The sequence below is a fragment of the Microcaecilia unicolor genome, chromosome 1 (assembly GCF_901765095.1).
Source record: "Microcaecilia unicolor chromosome 1, aMicUni1.1, whole genome shotgun sequence".
NCBI classification, from domain to species: Eukaryota; Metazoa; Chordata; class Amphibia; order Gymnophiona; family Siphonopidae; genus Microcaecilia; species Microcaecilia unicolor.
In genome coordinates this window covers 587,834,647-587,854,498 of record NC_044031.1, presented here as the reverse complement: position 1 = coordinate 587,854,498, position 19,852 = coordinate 587,834,647, and the positions used below count along the sequence as shown (strand labels likewise).

Here is a 19,852-nt window from a genome sequence, read left to right as displayed (position 1 = left end):
TTGGATCCTTAGTACCAGTTCAGGCCCTTTATTTTTGGCTTGGTTACAGCGCTGTAGACTTTCTCCAACATTAATACTGATAATAGCGGCAGTCCTTTGTAGTAAAGCAGTTTGGGTTCACCCATATATAGATGACTGGCTCATCAGGGCGAAATCTGTGGAGGAAAGTCAGTAGGCTACAGCTTGTGTGGTACATCTGTTGCAGTCCCTGGGCTTGATTATTATTGTCAATCTTGAAAAGAGCAGCCCTCCCAGTGCTTAGAGTACGTGGAAACTCAATTTGATACTTGAGTACATAAGTACATAAGTAATGCCATACTGGGAAAAGACCAAGGGTCCATCGAGCCCAGCATCCTGTCCACGACAGCGGCCAATCCAGGCCAAGGGCACCTGGCAAGCTTCCCAAACGTACAAACATTCTATACATGTTATTCCTGGAATTGTGGATTTTTCCCAAGTCCATTTAGTAGCGGTGTATGGACTTGTCCTTTAGGAAACCGTCCAACCCCTTTTTAAACTCTGCTAAGCTAAACCTCTCAAGCAGAGAAAGCTGAAGATCCAGGCTTAAATTTGTGGTGAAGGAGACACCTTGAGCCTTGGGGCTATATACAAGTGGTGGGATCCATGGCAGTGACTCTCATTGTGATGCTGTGGGCTTATGCTGATAGGAGTCCTCTCCAACCTTGTGTCCTCTCCTGTTGGTAAGCATAGTGCCATATGAGAAGCATCTTTCATGGACAGCAGAGGCCAGATCCAGTTTGAAGTGGTAGCATCAAGATTATTGATGAAGGGCATGGAATTTGGAAGCTTCAGACTGGTGGTTAGTGATGACAGATGCAAGTAAGGGGGTGAGCTCTTTGTTTGGGACAGGTGGCTCAAGTCAGTGGTCAGGGACCGAAGTATTCTGATCAGTCAGTCAGTTAGAGACTCTGACCATAAAAAAAGTGTTGAGTGCCTTTCAGATTTTAGTGCCAGAGAGAGTGATCAGGATTTTGTTTGAAAACGCAATGGCAATGGCTTATCTCAACTGATAAGGAGTAATGAAAAACCTGATAGTGGCAAGGGAAGTAACCATGCTGCTTTGTTGGGCAGAGAACCATCTGCAAGCTGTATTAGCAGTACTTATTTTAGGAGTCCAGAATATTCAGTTGGATTCCTTGGGTAGGCAGTGCCTGGATTCATAAGAATGGGAGCTTTGCCATGATCCAAAGTCATTGGGGGACTCCAGTAATAGATGTTGTGGCAATGAGCCAGAACATAAAGGTTAAGTTATTCTTCAGTGAATGGAGTGTGGGGTAGCAGTAGTCTCAATCTGGAATGCTGTACGTTTCCCCTTTAGCAGATGCTGGGCTAGGTGTTAAAGGTGGTGTCTCACCAGGGGTTGGTTATTCTAGTAGTTTAGAATTGCCAGAATTTCTTACAAGAAGGGAATTCTTATACAAATGCCAGTAATTATGGAGGACCCAACTCGCTTTTGTCTTATGGCTTGGCTCTTGAGAGGATGTTTTGAGGTTTAAGGGCTACGTAGATGGGGTCCTTACAACCTTGTTACTAGAAAGAGGTCAACATTAACCTGAGGTTGGATCTAGAGGCTTTTTGAGGCTTGGTGTACAGAGAGAGGTTTTGCTCCCTTTCAAGCTTCTATTGACCAGATCTTGTTTTTCAAGACAGTCTGAAGAAGAGCTTAGCCTTGAACTCTTTGAAGGCTCAATGGTATCACTGGCATGCTACTGCAGTCATGTAGACACACACGGTCATGATGTTCTTCCTCAGAGGTGTGTCACATTTGTACCTGCCAGTACATCCAGTGGTTCCCTTTTGAAACTTTAGTTTGGTTCTTTGAGTCTTGAGGCTGCACATTTTGAACCAACTGAAACAGCAGTTTGAAGAATTCTACCATAAAGGAAATGTTTTAGTGGTGGTTTGCTCAGCTAGAAGGATTTTAGAGCGTCAGGTGCTATCCCCATCAAGAACCATGTTTGCATTTACTAAGGCAGTGAGTTACTGTTTAGACTGTTGCCTTCTTATTCCCTAAGGTAGTGTTGGCATTCCATGTAAGGTTCTAACACTACTTGCCTTTTGTGAGGAGGAATGGAGGATCACTTTAGATTGTTGCAGTTCTTGGACATCTGAAGAGTGCTGTTGCTTTATTTAGAAGTGACAAATGAATTTCATAGATCTGACTGCTTATTTGTTATATTTTGGAAACACTAGTAATGGCGAAGGAGCTACAAAAGCAACTAATTCACTGATGAAAGAGGCAATTATATTGGCTTATCTTCTCAAAAGGCAAGGATCTTCTGAAGGTCTTCAAGTCCATTCCACCCTGGATATGGTGACTTTCTTTGATCGGCTTCTTCGTTTCATCTGTGGTCATTTGCAAGACTGCCACCTGGTCCTTCTTTTCATTCCTTTTTCAAACATTATAGATTGGATGCACATGCCGGGAGGATGCAGCTTTTGGGGCTGGTATTTAGCAGCAACTTATTTTGTTTCCTTCCCAGTTTGAGGATTGCTTTGCTCCATCTTGTGTGTTCAAAAGGCAGGGGAAATTGGGTTTTACTGCTAATTTTCTTTCCTAGAGTCTAACTAAATCATTCCAGAGGCCCTCTTTATGTCCAGTTTTCTCTTTTCTATATTTTGTTCTTACTTTAGGCTCAGTTTTTTCTTTTGACGAGGATAAGATGTACAAGGCTGCTAGAACATCCTTGGAATTTGATTCAAAAAATTGTTTCTGAATATCCACTCTAGATTTCCTCTTCCTACTAAAATTGTTGGGAGGGGATTGTTTAGGGACAATATCTGCTTAGTTACAGGAATACTGGGGTGCAGGAGCTATCTCCATCTGTTGGCTGAGGAGTATAACATAGGAATTCTGGACTGGTCTGGTTGGACTTGGGGAAAGAAAATGAGCAGAGAGCCAAATTTTTCCATAAACTTATATCCCACTTTCCCATTTTCCAAAAAATATCCAACGTGTATACAGTACTATATAGATTTTAAAATAAAGCAAACTAAAGTTAAATCTATAAAAATTCTGTACTCACACCCTCTCTCCACCACCTTCCTCCATTAACCACAGAGTGAAAAAAGGCATAAATTACCAACATATTCCTCCCTTACACCTGCAACTAATTTAGGAAAGAGACCAGTTTTTAATCTCTCCCAGAATCTCTATATATAAAAGGCACCACCAACGTTCTAAATGAAGCCTCCAGCCGGAAGTGTAAAGGGGGAGAGATATCCGGTTTCCCCATGAGTGTCTGCCCTGCCCTCGCTCTCTCTGTAACACAAACAGTGAAGGAAAACACAGCAAAGCACGAAATCAAATCGCTCTCTCTGTAACAGTGAAGGACTCAGAGGGGGGAGGGGAGAGAGGGCAGAAGCCCTCACTATCTCTGTAACATAAACACAGCACAGCAGGAAACTTAATACTGAAGGACTCGATTCCGAGGGGGGAGGGGACAGAGAGGGCAGACAGTACAGGGGAAGGGAGAGAGGGCAGAGGGCAGGGACACACACACTCCCACATGCACACAGAAGAAAACCTTGCTAGCCCCTGTTTCATTTGCATCAGAAACAGGGCTTTTTTACTAGTATTCTATGATTCTGCTCTAACCTTAGCTTGTCCTAGAAGTTGATCCCATAACTCTGATTTCCCCACTGAAAAGCCTAAGCTCTAAGTCTCACCTTTCATCTCTTTAACCACAGTCACCACCAAACAAACTCTATGATTCTTGTAACTTTCCCTTTGTGCTGTTCATTTGGCTGGCAGGGAGTGCTGCAGAAACAGTAACAATCTTCCCTCATTCCTTGGTATTATGCAAATAATTTCTGCAGTATACTGTGCTCCAGCCCTGTGCAGTAGGAGCCTCTCTCTCCTGCTTGCCCTCATTGTCACCCAGGCCTAGATGCACAAAACTCTAACGACCCTTTAATGACCCTCTAACGACAAAATTTGCGACCGTTGCATGCATTATAGGCCTTTTTCTGAAGCCGCTAGCAGATAACGAAAACTGAATGCAAACCAGAAACTACCATTGAAATGTGGACAATTCACTATGCACTAACCATACCGATGATTCTAACGAATCATTTAACGTGACAAATTTAGCGAGCTCTCAGACCTGTCGTTCAGGCCTGAGCTGTCATCTCCCTGCTCTCTCCTGCACCTTAAAAATGCAAGCTAGCATGTTAAAAAAAAAAAAGTTATATAAAAACGCAAACCGGTAGCTCCCCACTTCCCCCTGTACTAACCAAAACAAAAAAAAATTCAAATAGATCGGGAGGGGGCAAAGGCGCTCGTCAGGAGCGTCCTGTATGGGCGCCTCCCCCCCCCCCCCCCGAGATCGCTGCTGTTCCCCACTTCAGCCGGTTTTAATAAAAACAAATCTCCAAATTTTCTCATCCTTGGTCCCCCTCCCTTCCTGTGTTTCCTGTCCCTTGTTCCAGGGCTCCACCTCCCGCCATCCTCCGCCCCCGTGCCCTGCCCCCTGGGATCGTCGCCGCCGCTCCCACCCTCCACCGGACCCCCCCCTCCGCATTACCGTCCCGCGCAGCGCCTGTCACCTGTATGTGGAGGCGCTGCACGGGATAAAACATCTGATCGACAATTGCTTCTCCCTTCTCCAACGTCAGTCTGTTGTTCCTGGGCTCGCCCTCCATTGACGTAAGTTACCTACGTAGATAACTAACGTCAATGGAGGGCGGGCCCAGGAACAACAGACTGACGTCGGAGGAGGGAGAAGCAATTGGCGATCAGATGTTTTATCCCGTGCAGCACCTTCGCATACAGGTGAGAAGTGCTGCACGGGACGGTAATGCGGAGGGGGGGGGGTCCGGTGGAGGGTGGGAGCGGCGGCGACGATCCCAGGGGGCGGGGCATGGGGGCGGAGGCAGAGGATGGCGGGAGGTGGAGCCCTCTAGCAAAGGACAGGAGACACAGGAAGGGAAGGGGAGCGGGGATGAGAAAATTATGGAGATTTGTTTTTATTAAAACCGGCTGAAGCGGGGAACAGCGGCGGGGGGGGGGGGGGGGCAAGGGCGCCCATAAAGGACGCTCCTGACGAGCGCCTTTGCTCCCTCTCGATCTATTTGGATTTTTTTTTTTTGTTTTGGTTAGTGCAGGGGGAAGTGGGGAGCCACGTGTTTGTGTTGTAGTTTTTTTTGGACGTTTGTGACATGCGCAGAGCAGCCAGCATAACGCTTGGCTGCTCTGCGCATGATTTAGGGGCCGATTACCGATGGGGATTACGAGTCATTGATACATTGTACTTCTCGATACCGCAACGAACATGTTTGACCTGTTTGGTGCATGCTTCGATTTTTCAAAATCGTTAAGGACTTTAACGATTTAGATTTTTTTACGTTTGTTTGATGCATCTGGGCCCCAGTCCCTGAGTCCTCAATTCCACATTCCCCAGTTCCCATTTATTTGCCAAGTACCCAAATTCCCACCCAAGCCCTAAGTCTTCACATAAATGTTTAAAATGAAGTAGTTATGATTAGTTAGACCATTAGTACATAAGTACTGCCACACTGGGACACACCAAAGGTCCATCAAGCCCAGCATCCTGTTTTCAAAAGTGGCCAATCCAGGTCACAAATACCTGGTAAAATTCCAAAAAAGTTCAATACATTTTAAGCAGTGGATTTTCCCCAAGTCATTTTAATAATGGTCTATGGACTTTTCCTTTAGGAAGCCGTCCAAACCTTTTTTAAACCCAGATAAGCTAACCAGCTACCACATTCTCTGGAAATGAATTCCAGAGTTTAATTACATGTTGAGTAAAGAAAAAAATGATTCGTTTTAAATGTACTACTTTGTAGCTTCATTGCATGCCCCCTAGTCCTAGTGTTTTTGGAAAGAGTAAACAAACGATTCACGTCTACCCATTCCACTCCACTCCACTCATTATTTTATAGACCTCTATCATATCTCCCCTCAGTCATTTTTTCTCCAAGCTGAAGAGCCCTAGTCACTTCAGCCTTTCCTCATTGGCAAGTCGTCCCATCTCCTTTTTCATTTTCGTCACTCTTCTCTGTACCTTTTCTAATTCCGCATCTTTTTTGAGATGCGGTGACTAGAATTCAAAACACAATATTCAAGGTGTGGTCGCACCATGGAGCGATACAAAGGCATTATAACATCCTCATTTTTGTTTCCATTCCTTTCCTAATAATTCCTAACATTCTGTTTGCTTTCTTAGCTGCCACAGTACACTGAGCCGAGTGTTTCAACGTATCATCAACGCCGCCGCCTAGATCCCTTTCTTAGTCGGTGACTCCTATCGTGGAACCTTGCATTATGTAGCTATAATTCGGGTTCCTCTTTCCCACATGCATCACTTTGCACTTTCTAACATTAATTGTCATCTGCCATTTAGTCTCCCAGTCTCATAAGGTCCTCTTGTAATTTTTCACAATCCTTCGATTTAACAACTTTGAATAACGTGCTGTCAGCTAATTTAATTGCCTCACTAGTTGCTCTCATCTCTAGATTATTTATAAATAGGTTTAAAAGCAGCGGTCCATGCACAGACCCCTGGGGAACCCCTCTATCTACCCTTCTCCATTGAGAATACAGACCTTTTAACCCTACTCTCTGTTTTCTATCTTTTAACCAGTTTCTAATCCACAGTAAGACACTACCTCCTATCCCATGACACTCCAATTTCCTCTGTGCATCCCTTAACTCCTGGTCCCTTTAAACCAGAGGGTAAAGGAGTATGATTAGACTATGTTAGCCCTTTAAGTTTGCAGTTGGCATACGATTGGCTGATAGGGTCAGCTTCAGTTTAAAAACTAGCTGCCATCTTAGCGCATAGACACGAAGTCGGTCCAACAATCAGGTATGCGAACAAACATTAAATGCAGTTCCACGAGCTTGGAGAAAAGGCGGCTGAGGGGAGAAATGATAGAAGATAACTTAGTGGTCTTCAAGAAAGGGTTGGGCGGCTTCCTAGAGGAAAAAGCCATAGAATGTTATTGAATGGACGAGGGAATACAGTATTTCTAGGATGGGCGGGACAAATAGCTTGTTCTGGCCGCTGTCGGTGACAGGGTGCTGGACTCGTTGGACCCTTGGTCTGTCCCAGCATGGCGATGCTTATGTACTTATGTTGTGTATTAGGATTTGTATTCTTGAAGCAAATACCAGGTAGAATTTGAGTGGAGGAGTGGCCTAGTGGTTAGGGTGGTGGACTTTGGTCCTGGGGAACTGAGGAACTGAGTTCAATTCCCGGTACAGGCAGCTCCTTGTGACTCTGGACAAGTCACTTAACTCTCCATTGCCTGCTGCATTGAGCCTGCCATGAGTGGGAAAGTGCAGGGTACAAATGTAATAAAAATAAAATAAATAAATAAATTTGATCATTATTTATGAGCCATTTTGTTCGATTATGTGAACAGTTGGTTTTATGTCTACCTTTTACAAGAAAGTTCGGTTTCAGAAAATATTCAATTATATATTCTCTGTCTCAGGCGTTTCTTTATGGAATTCGTTACCCCTTTTTATTACATTAGATAATAACTATCTTTTAGGAAAAAGGTAAAAGCCTATCTATTTTCGAAGAGCGATGTGTGATGGTTTTTAACTGTTTTATGAATTGCTGTATGATTATGTTTAGTGTACACCGCACTGAACCCTGGAAAGGGGATATTGGGGGTATATAAGATTTGTTTTGACTTGATAATAATTTTTTGAGTCTTTGTTCTCCCTCATCCCCAAGTCTCCATCTAATTGCAATACTGAAAGCCTTTTGAGGGAGGGGGCACTTACCACCCCTAGGGTTCCTCTCCTGTTGTAACACTGCTGTACCAGACTCTTCTCTCACATTTTCCCCAGGCTCTTCACCCTCATGTTTATCTTCTCTTTTACCTTTCAAAAGCCTTCCCCCACAGTGATCCTTTTTTTTTTTTTAATTTCAGGTTTCAAATTATAACATCCAAACAGAAAAGGATAAGGAAATACAGGTCATATCATAAACATAATCAAGAAACATCTAGAAGAGCAATAAGAATACAAACCATAGAAAAACCTAAATCAACATTCAGAGAGGGAATAGAACTTTCACCATAAAACCTGAATATTCTATTGACCCAGAAAGTCCCCTCTCTATCCAGTGACAGTCCTCCTTTTAAAACTCACCCTCTCCACCCAGTAATCACGGTTAGCAGCAAGGAGAACAAGGGCATTTTCTCAGGACATTTCCTCTTGCTTTGCAGCCAGAAATGTCAGCGATCTTGGTCACAGAGGAGGAACTGAGGACCCGCATTATTGTGTCAGACTGTAGTGGTGATTGTGGCCTGTGGGAGTGGAGGGAGAAGGTAGAGGATCGTGGTGGCAGTGCAGGTAGATACAAGATTCAGTGGTGATAACTGCTGAGGGTGGGGGTAGTGGATAGCTGACATGCAACACTTCCAGCTAGGGCTGGCAGCTGTAGTGATCATTAGGAGGTTGTGAGGAAGCAGAAATGGGAATTTCCAACCTTGACTCTCTGCCATCTGCTGTCTCTAGCCCTTCAGGCACACACAATTGTTAAGGAAAACACAGGCTTGTTTGTCAATTTTTTGGTGAAATACCAATTTGTCCTGACATAGTGATTGAGAACCACTGATTTAGATAGATGTATATTTATTTATATGTTACAATTACGTTATCCAACACAATATATATTAAAACGTCTTTAATATATTTAAAATTAGTTTAAACAAATGAAAAGTATATTAATCTCATTAACTAAGCAAACAGGCCCTTGCCTTCTCTTCCAGAGACAAATGCCCAGAATTAGGTGAAAAAAAAAGATTGTCACATACATAGAAAAGGAGAATGGAAGATAAAATCAAAGAAGTGCAGAGTGATGCACTTGGGGTGCAGAAATCCGAAGGAGATATACCTGATAGGAAGTGAGAGATTGATAAGCACAGCTCAGGACAGGGACCTTGGGGTGATGGTGTCTGAGGATCTCAAGGTGATGAGACTGTGACAAGGCGGTGGCCACGGCCAGAAGGATGCTAGGCTGCATAGAGAAGGGGATATAACCAGCATTAGAAAGGAGGTGTTAATGCCCCTGTACAGGTCATTGGTGAGGCCCCACTTGGAGTATTGTGTTCAGTTTTGGAGTCTCTAGTTTGCTAAGGACGTAAAAAGACTTGAAGCAGTTGAAAAATGACAAAATTTATATGGGGTTTGTGACACAAGATGTATGAGGAGAAACTTGATGACCTGAAGATGAACACCCTGGAGGAAAAGAGAGACAAGGGTTATATGATACAGACATTCAAATATTTGAAAGGTATTCATCTACAAACAAACCTTTTCCAGAGATGGGAAGGCGGTAGAACTAGAGGACAGTTTAGGTTGCAGGGGGGCCGACTCAAGAATAACGCCAGGAAGTACTTTTTCACAGAGAGGGTGGTAGATACCTGGAGGTGGTGGAGATGAAAACAGCAATGGAAATCAGAAATGTGTGGGATAAACATAAAGGAATCCTGTACGGAAAGAATGGAACCAAACAAACTTAGGAGTGCTTAGATGACAACTCCAGTAATTGGAAAGCAATGCCAGTGCCAGACTGACTTCTACAGTCTGTGCCGTAAAAATGGCAAGGACAAATCAAGATCAAGTATGTATATGTACATCATACCTTTTGGTATGAGTTTGTCTAGTTGGGCAGACTGGATGGACAATACAGGTCGTTATCTTCTATCATCTACTATTTTACAAAGTAGAAGAGTCAAGTTAAACCACTTCATCAGCAGGCTGCAAGTTGCTCAAGAATCTCTCTGCTCCTGTAACTAACATAGAAATGGAAACTGGTATGATTAATTTTACATTTAGCAGGGTATATCAAGCATAGAAAATCCTCTTGCAAAGCTTTCTTGATTTTATTAAACACCTGCTGACGAGTGAAGTTCAGGTGAGAAATCTTGATAAAAATAAGTCTGGTGCTTGTGATTAAAAATACAGTTCTTGTCTCTCACTTAAACTGAAGCATTTACTTTGTCTTGAAAATAACATACCTATGCTTTTTGTGCCCCTGGGTAGCATTCTTCAGCTGGTGCAAGGTCTGGGGTTCTATGATCTTGTTTCATTATGTTCGCCAGTCTCCCGAATGTTTGAAAACCATAAAAAGTTAAGATGTTTCCAAAATGCCAATAACTCTTGTTTGCCATTCTTAAGTCTAGTTCTCTCTAAAATGTTCACTTTGTAAGAATTTGGAGTGAATGAGGCATATAGATGTGATCTGTATTGTGTATTGTTCACTGTAGTAGCATGAGCTCATGACTAGCACTACCCCAGACTGTTTCCAGCTTTGCATTCAGACTGGATGTATTTTTAGTGGCTATAACGGCCATGACACTTGAGGTCATTTATCTGCATGGCAAGTTCAGTTCAGTACTTGCTCTCAGCAGTTGTTCAAGTGAGCCCAGCTTTTCAGAAACTTTTTTCTTATACTGTGACATTGGATTGGCTTGCCCAGAGAACTGGGGTAGACCTGTTCCCCCGTTTCTTAGGAATATTTTATTAAGGTCAATTTGTAATGCAAAAGAGTTCAAACAAGGTTTATGGAGATGTCATCTGAAGCAGTACTAGGAGTCAACAGTGCAGCAGCTTGTAGTATTGCACCATGTGACACCTGAAGCATATTTGTGACTTTAATCAGGAGCCCTCTGCTTTTTTTTACAATTCTGTCTTCTCTGATACTACTGTACATAAATTACACACACACACACACACACACACACACACACACACACACACACACACACACACACACATATATATATATATATATATATATATATATATATATATATATATATATATACAGTGGGGGAAATAAGTATTTGATCCCTTGCTGATTTTGTAAGTTTGCCCACTGACAAAGACATGAGCAGCCCATAATTGAAGGGTAGGTTATTGGTAACAGTGAGAGATAGCACATCACAAATTAAATCCGGAAAATCACATTGTGGAAAGTATATGAATTTATTTGCATTCTGCAGAGGGAAATAAGTATTTGATCCCCCACCAACCAGTAAGAGATCTGGCCCCTACAGACCAGGTAGATGCTCCAAATCAACTCGTTACCTGCATGACAGACAGCTGTCGGCAATGGTCACCTGTATGAAAGACACCTGTCCACAGACTCAGTGAATCAGTCAGACTCTAACCTCTACAAAATGGCCAAGAGCAAGGAGCTGTCTAAGGATGTCAGGGACAAGATCATACACCTGCACAAGGCTGGAATGGGCTACAAAACCATCAGTAAGACGCTGGGCGAGAAGGAGACAACTGTTGGTGCCATAGTAAGAAAATGGAAGAAGTACAAAATGACTGTCAATCGACAAAGATCTGGGGCTCCACGCAAAATCTCACCTCGTGGGGTATCCTTGATCATGAGGAAGGTTAGAAATCAGCCTACAACTACAAGGGGGGAACTTGTCAATGATCTCAAGGCAGCTGGGACCACTGTCACCACAAAAACCATTGGTAACACATTACGACATAACGGATTGCAATCCTGCAGTGCCCGCAAGGTCCCCCTGCTCCGGAAGGCACATGTGACGGCCCGTCTGAAGTTTGCCAGTGAACACCTGGATGATGCCGAGAGTGATTGGGAGAAGGTGCTGTGGTCAGATGAGACAAAAATTGAGCTCTTTGGCATGAACTCAACTCGCCGTGTTTGGAGGAAGAGAAATGCTGCCTATGACCCAAAGAACACCGTCCCCACTGTCAAGCATGGAGGTGGAAATGTTATGTTTTGGGGGTGTTTCTCTGCTAAGGGCACAGGACTACTTCACCGCATCAATGGGAGAATGGATGGGGCCATGTACCGTACAATTCTGAGTGACAACCTCCTTCCCTCCGCCAGGGCCTTAAAAATGGGTCGTGGCTGGGTCTTCCAGCACGACAATGACCCAAAACATACAGCCAAGGCAACAAAGGAGTGGCTCAGGAAGAAGCACATTAGGGTCATGGAGTGGCCTAGCCAGTCACCAGACCTTAATCCCATTGAAAACTTATGGAGGGAGCTGAAGCTGCGAGTTGCCAAGCGACAGCCCAGAACTCTTAATGATTTAGAGATGATCTGCAAAGAGGAGTGGACCAAAATTCCTCCTGACATGTGTGCAAACCTCATCATCAACTACAGAAGACGTCTGACCGCTGTGCTTTGCCAACAAGGGTTTTGCCACCAAGTATTAGGTCTTGTTTGCCAGAGGGATCAAATACTTATTTCCCTCTGCAGAATGCAAATAAATTCATATACTTTCCACAATGTGATTTTCCGGATTTAATTTGTGATGTGCTATCTCTCACTGTTACCAATAACCTACCCTTCAATTATGGGCTGCTCATGTCTTTGTCAGTGGGCAAACTTACAAAATCAGCAAGGGATCAAATACTTATTTCCCCCACTGTATATATATATATATAGTCTTGCACTATTATAGTCCTTGGTCTGGTTCCTGCTGCCCATGTTAGCAGGAAGGTTTGAAGGGAACAGGTAAGTAGGAGGGGAAATTAACTCTTGAGCAGGGACACATTTATGGCCTGAGAGACCCACTCTGATTTTAACACCTTTCATCTTCCCTCAATGTGCAATTAAAAGTTTAGATAGCTAGCTATAATGCAGCTGTCATTTTGTTGTAAGCTTTGTACAGTACTGCTTTTCAGCTGTTGGTCTATAGAAGCGTTGCCTATTCTCTCTCCTCCCTCTGCCAACACAATTTGTGTGAAATTTAGCTTGGTGCATCACTAATTTACCATCATTATGTGGAATGCCTGTGGATAGGATGTGCTTCTCAGTTACAGCACATTTGGGAAAACAGTTTAGATTATTGAGGTGATAAGTGTTAGGATATCTAGAATTTTAGTTTCAGTCATGCTTCTGCTCAAAATACAACTATATTGTTTGTTTTCTTTTTACTTAGGTTTTGAATTTATTGTTGGGAGATGCACATAAAATAAGGTATGTGGTAGCAGAGCAAAAGGTAGGAAAACTAGAGCATGATCAAGATAACTTTTTTTTTCTCTTTAAATAATAAGTGAAGTTACATTTCATATAACTTCTTGTCAGGGTATGCCATAGGGTGTGGTATTTACCCAAGGTACACAGAAAAAGATGTATTTTCTAGAGTTCTCTTCTATGTCTTCAGCACACGCACACTCTTCTCCAAGGGTGGGGAAGAGCTTTCCTTCAAGGGCCAAGACTTTCCATGTTCACCTCCAGGGGCACATTCTCTAAGTGTGGGGGGGGGGGGGGGGGGGGGGGGGGCGGGGCGTGTCCAACTAAAATCTACTGAAAACTTGCACAAAACATAGATTACTTTGAGGTAGTCTTTATTTCCAAAGATTTACATGGCTTCAGTATATTACTACAAAGTGCTGTTTTTTTTTTTTTCATCTTATGTCTGTGATCCCTTTGCTCTGTGTTTGTTTGTAGCAGTGCACTAGTTTGGCGCGCTGCTCGCTGAGCATGGGGGAGGAATCCTAATGTCCCTGTTTAACATGCATTTGCACGCTATTAGAGTTCAGAGCCAGCGAGCGCGGCGTTATGTGCACTGGTTCTGATCATGGGACACAATCAAACGCAGGTGCTAGTCTGGCACTGATGGCCTTATTTCATTTGGGCCTCAGTAAGTTCCAGACTGTCAAATGAAAGTTGCAGAGAACCATCTTTGATCCCCAACTTCTTCCTTAGTTGCTGGGAGATAGAAAGCCCAAGCAAATTGCGGGACAGATTCAGACGGTATCTTACTACTATTATTACTACTACTTATCATTTATATAGCACTTCAAAATGAATATCAAAGTATTTCCTGTGCTGAAATTGTAAGAACTGGAGGAAAATTTTAATAAATGTAAATTCCTTTTCCTCAAAACATTTTTTAAAATCAGTTCTTAGATGAAAACATATGCCTTCTTTGTAAATACCACATGCTGATTTTGTGCTTGAGGAATTTTCTTAAACATCCAAACAATATTTAAGAAAGGTCACCTCTTTTCCAGTAAACTTTCATCTTCTATACTGTCCCATCCAACTTTGTAAAGGAACCAAACTGTAATAATAGCAATGAATGCTCAAGCATAGATAAACCCTCCCAAAGAATTTTAAAATTAAAAACTAGCTTTACCAATGATGGCTTCATTCGTGCTATCCCAGGATGTTGCCCTCTGACATCTTCAGTTCCCTGGGCTGACTCCACCCAAGTAGCATTGTGGTGGGGAGGAAAGGTAGCCTGTAGGGCCTATTCCACATTTGCTGCCCTAGCCTGTCCCACTTCCACCTCTGGTGTTCCTAGCAAACACACATAGGCGGTCGGTGACCCAACTGTTTGGGGAGGCTAAAGGGGGCGGGTTTAGGGGTGGGGCCAGGGGTGGAGCTTAAATCCATAATTGTCTAACACAGAAAAAATAAATAAAAATAAAAGTCACTATACCTTTTATTAAATTTAGATATTAGATATATATCATATGTCAAAGAATAAAGTGGTTGCTTAAAGCATATACTAACCACAATCGCTCAACTTCAAAACACTATGCACAACTTTGTGCAAAAACACACTCAGAACCTTACTGTAACATAAATATTACACTGGGCAGAACCTAATACACCAATATACCACCCATACGGAAAATGCAGACCATCAACAATATGAAACTAGGGATCATAATATCACAATTCTCATGTAGAGCCACAAAACACCCTAATTCATGTTTAATGTGGGATAAAATGCCATAAATAAGTAAATATAAACTTTTAATGTTGAGCACCTGATTCTCAAAGTGGACATATTCCAAACACTATAATGAAAATAAAATGATCTTTTCTACCTTTGTTGTCTGGTGACTTTGTTTTTCTGATCATGCTGGCCCAATATCCGATTCTGCTGTTATCTGTCCTCTTAACTCCGTTTCCAGGGCTTCCTTTCCATTTATTTCTTTACTTTCCGCCTTTCTTCTTCAATTCTTGTCCTACATCCGTAAGTAAAAGCTGGGTCCTCCACAGACTTGACTGTCCAGTGGATCCAGCTTCTGCCTATTTTCTTCCTCCATGTGCAGTTTTTCTACTCTCTTCCTTTTCCCTCATCTCATCTCCTTCCTCACTCCTCCCTCCCTCTCCATCCATGTCCAGCATTTCTTCTTCTCCCTTCCCTCTCCTCCATCCATGTAATGCAACCCTCCTCTCCATCCACCCACTCATGTCCAGCAACTCTTCTCTCCCCTGCCCTCCCCCTCTATCCACCCACCCAGCAACCCTCCCCTCCATCCACCCATGTCCAGCAACCCTGCTTCCCCTTCATCCACCCATGTCCAGCAGACCTCTCCCCCCTGCCCTCCCCTCCATCCACCCATGTCCAGCAACCCTGCTCTCCTCTTCATCCACCCATGTCCAGGAGCCCTCCTCTCCCCCCTGCCATCCCCTCCATCCACCCATGTCCAGCAACCCTGCTCTCCTCTCCATCCACCCATGTCCAGGAGCCCTCCTCTCCCCCTTGCCCTCCATCCACCCATGTCCAGCAGCCCTCCTCTCCCCCCTGCCCTGAGCCCTCCCTGCCCACCACCAGCGACTCTTCTCTTCTCTCCCCTGCTCCTCCTCCAGCCATCCTTCGATTTCCCCCCCCCTGCCCTGAGCCCTCCCTGCCCACCACCAGCGACTCTTCTCTCCCCTGCTCCCCCTCCAGCTTTCTTTCTTTACCCCCCCCCCCCCCCGGTCCTGTCTTTTCCGCCCGCCCACCCATCCGCGTTCTCCCTCACTCCGACGCCGGCGATTCAGATAGAAGCCAGCCTTAATGTGCCTGCGTCGGAGCCTCTCCCTCAGACGCGTCCCGCCTCCTGTAATACGACTTCCTGTCTTACGCAGAGGTGGGTGGGATGCGTCTGAGGGAGAGGCTCCGACGCAGGCACGTTAAGGCTGGCTTCTATCTGAATCGCCGGTGTCGGAGTGAGGGAGAACGCTGATGGGCGAGAGCGGCAGCAACGGCGGGGGGGGGGGTCATCTTTTTGGGGGAGCGACCGCTCCCCCTGCGCCCCAGGAAGTCCACGATTTGGCTGGGGAGGCTTAGCCTCTCCAAGCCTCTTATACGGGGTGCCTATGCAAACACACTTCATAAGCCCACAAACTGAGCTTCCTGCCTGCAAAATCGGATATTGCTACACCTTCCACTTGCAGCCCCTGAGAAAAAAAGATGTGAAAGATAAAAAAAAAAAAAAAAAAAAGAGAGAACATCACAGGACCTTAGCTCAGATGCGCTCTACTTCGACCATCTTGCTTTCCCCTAGAACAGAAACATTTTTTTTTTTAAAGAGTTTGTAGTGGTTGCTCAGGAGCAGTAAAGGGAAGTTGGTAAGACCTGCTGAGTGCTTAAAACCCCACCGCCAGCTCAAGTACATCTTCAGTTATTAGTGGCTAAACTCATTATTTTGGGCTGTTCACTAGGTTCTAGCTTGCTATCAATCACAAAATAACGCTTAATCCTATTAGGCATTCAGCTGAGGTTTTGGAAAAAATATATTCTGGAGTAAACAAACTTTGTAATTACAGCTGTTCAGATTTATTTAATTTTTATTTTTAAATGCCATTTTAACAAAAATGGTTACAAGATGTTGGAGGCAGTGGTTAATGGTAATAGCATACATGCTAAAAGGAAAATTTTAGAAGCATCTCCATGTGTAAGTAGCAGCATTTACCTGCATAGATGGCAATTTCTGAAAGCTATTTTCACATGGAGATCCACACCATGCAAATATTTCAGAGGGGAGTTGGGGCATGAGTTGGGTGGGGCTTAAGCAGGACACAATTCTACACTTTAATTCCCAATTTTACAAAGGGACTACATGTCTGGGAAAATGTCAGGTTTCACACCAGCTCAGAATCATGCACGGGCTTTATTAAAAAAAAAAAAAAGAAGTTTTGGCAAGAGTTTTTACAAAAGTGATTAAATCATCCTTAATCCTTCTTATTTATGCCTCCAAAATGAACCCAAATTAAAATTGGAACCTCACTACTTAATTGGTGGCATTTACACTTTTAGGTTTGTAAAATAAGGTAGCTACACATAGAAGTATTGAGATTGTTCCATTCATTTTATCTGTGTTCCTTTTGCATGTGCCAGTAAATATACATGCACTCCTGCAGGTATTTTAGAAGGCTCTGCATCATGCTAAATGAAACCTCTCATTCCTCGTTACCTTAGGGAACTGATTTTCAAGCTTTCTTCTGTTGTACACCTGACAATGTACGTGTGTGACGTGCTGATTAAAAAAAAAATCCTTCATGCCATTTTAATTGTTAAAAATGATTCAAGGGAGATATAAAATTGTTATCAGAATTACCTTTAAAAAATATTTTCCTTTTATCATGTATGCTGTCACCACTAACCACTGCCTCCAGCATCTTGTAACCATTTACTTAATTGTCAGCATCATTTTTTTTTTTTTTTTACATATTCTGGAGTCTATGCAGAGCAGAGCTAGGATCTTTCCCCTTACAGTTTGCCATACAACAAAAATATGTAGTAAAATATGTATTGAAATTCTAGTGTCACTTCAGTAACAGCACACAGTTTCTCCACTGTCACATACTTTTGGGTAGCTTATTTTGCAGGTATTTGTTAAATCACAAACTCTGTATCAAACACAGCTTATGTCTCACAACAGCTCTAATTTTCAGGACACAAATAGCAAGAACTATACCTGAAGATACAGAACACCAAAACACCACCTTCTGCAGAAGCCAAACAAGAGCAATATACAGATTTTACATGCTAGCAAAATACCTCAACCTTGGTCATATACACAAATCAGCCTTCATCTATTACAGAATATTGGACCAAAAATTAGAAATGAAAATCCCAAGAAGCTACAGTTTCTGTGAGCAGTAAAACATAAAAATAATGAAAATGCATTTCTACAAAGATACAGAAATTTATTTCCAAAGCTGTCATATTTCCAATCACTAAATATTGAAAATAATTTTTTTAACCATTTTTGAATGGGCAGTTAATTTGTTTTTAATCTGGTTGGTTCCAGTCTCTTTCCATTCTTATTTTTTTGTGCTTTTAAATCTGTTTCCAAAGTGTCCTTTTTCATTTTCCATTTCATCAGTCTTCTCCCTTCCTTCTGTACATTTATTTCTGACATTGATCTTTCCCTTTCATCTTTTTTCTATTTCTTTCCCGTACCTTTATTTGCTCATAGTTAGTTAGTGGAGGAGTAGCCTAGTGGTTAGTGCAGTGGACTTCGATCCTGGGGAACTGAGTTCAATTCCCACTGCAGCTCCTTGTGACTCTGGGCAAGTCACTTAACCCTCCATTGCCCCTGGTACAAAAAAAATAAGTACCAGAATATATTTAAACCGCTTTGAATGTAGTTGCAAAAACCTCAGAAAGGCGGTATATCAAGTCCCATTTCCCTTCCCCCTCTCTACGGTTCTAATTCTCTCCATTTTATCCTCTTAGCTACTAATTTTCCATCTTCCACTCATTTTCTCCACTCAACTGATTTCTTTCTTTGCCTTTTCTTTTCCCAGCCTTCTGTTTCTCCTCTTTCATTCAGTCCCTAAAAGCTCATTTTTAGCCATCTGAACTCAGTCCCCACCCCAGCCTGAGCTATAGTTTTCGGCCTCTTGTCCCCTTCACCAGCCCCATCTCTGTCCCTTCTCACTTATACCTTCCCTGGCCTCCAGCCCTTTCTTTTATCTCTTACTCCCTGCTTAGGTTCTTATACCCCTTTTTCACCACCATCTCATATCCTCCTATTTCTCAACTTCTCTTACTCCTTCACAGAGTTGTCCCTTCAGTGTATCAGCCCTTCTGCAGCACTTCCACATTCTTCTCAGTTTTGCAGAATCTGTATACCCCACTGCACGTTTTTTTTTTATCCCTGGCTCAAATATCTCATTTAACACATCCCTACACATACTCCACCCAGTTACTCCTCACTGTCATCCAATCCTTGTGTCCCCCATTTACTAAGTACTATTCTCCCAACTAATCTCTGTGTCCCTCCCAAACCTCAGTCCTGAAAGCCATTTTTTTTGAGCTGTGGGTTGGGGGTGTGGAGCTCAATTTCTACGCCTAGTGTTCCCCTTCTATAGCAGTACCACTCCACCAGGCTTATTTCTTCAGTCATGCCCAACAGACTCACCCTGACTTTCAGCCTCTCCTGGCTCCCTATCTCCATGGTTTTCCCCCATCTCTTTCCCCTTTCAGTACTCCCCTCCACCAGATGTCCTTTTAAAACCTATCTTCTCCAGTGATCAGAGTAGGGAGGAGAAAGAACAGGGGTGGTTCCTCAGGCCATTTCTTTGTAGCCAGAAATGGCAGTAATCATGACTACAGTGTAAGGGAGCAGGATCCTATATTACTGGGCCAGATTAGCAGTGGGGGTCGCAGCCACATTGGAGAGGGTGCAGGATACAACATTTCTAGTCCTCAGAATGTATTGGTTTGCATGTTGTTCTTTTTTTTTTTTTTTTTTTCCTCCTGTTATATGGAATTTACTTTCACACTTCTTATGACAAAGACAGAATACCTTTCATTTCATCAAAGGTGAAAAGTAATTGAATATGTATATTCTCTGACGACAAGCAGGCTGCTTGTTCTCACTGATGGGTGACGTCCACGGCAGCCCCTCCGATCGGAGATCTTCACTAGCAAAAGCGTTTGCTAGCCCTCGCGTGCGCATGCGCGACCGTCTTCCCGCCCGAACGCAAGCGTGCTCATCAGTCTTCTTTTTTCCACGGCTCAGGACGGCTGTTTTTCGGTCGGTCTGTACCCTGAGGAGACCCTTTCGCCGCGTTCTTCCGTTCGGAAGTCTTTGCGATTTTTCTCCGTCGCGTTG

The 19,852-nt window shown here is 43.3% G+C and overlaps 1 protein-coding gene across 8 annotated transcripts in view; it reads left to right on the top strand.

The window, feature by feature from the left end:
• The window catches only part of FAM49B (family with sequence similarity 49 member B), a 494,888-nt gene that overhangs the window by 250,700 nt on the left and 224,336 nt on the right, over positions 1-19,852 (top strand). For 7 of the 8 annotated variants that reach the window (XM_030219138.1, XM_030219177.1, XM_030219154.1 and 4 more), the window contains one exon: positions 12,940-12,977. The exons of the other annotated variant lie outside the window; for it this stretch is intronic. The gene's annotated coding sequence lies outside the window, so the exon portion shown is untranslated. The remainder of the gene's footprint in view (positions 1-12,939; positions 12,978-19,852) is intronic. 8 annotated transcript variants of the gene reach the window in all.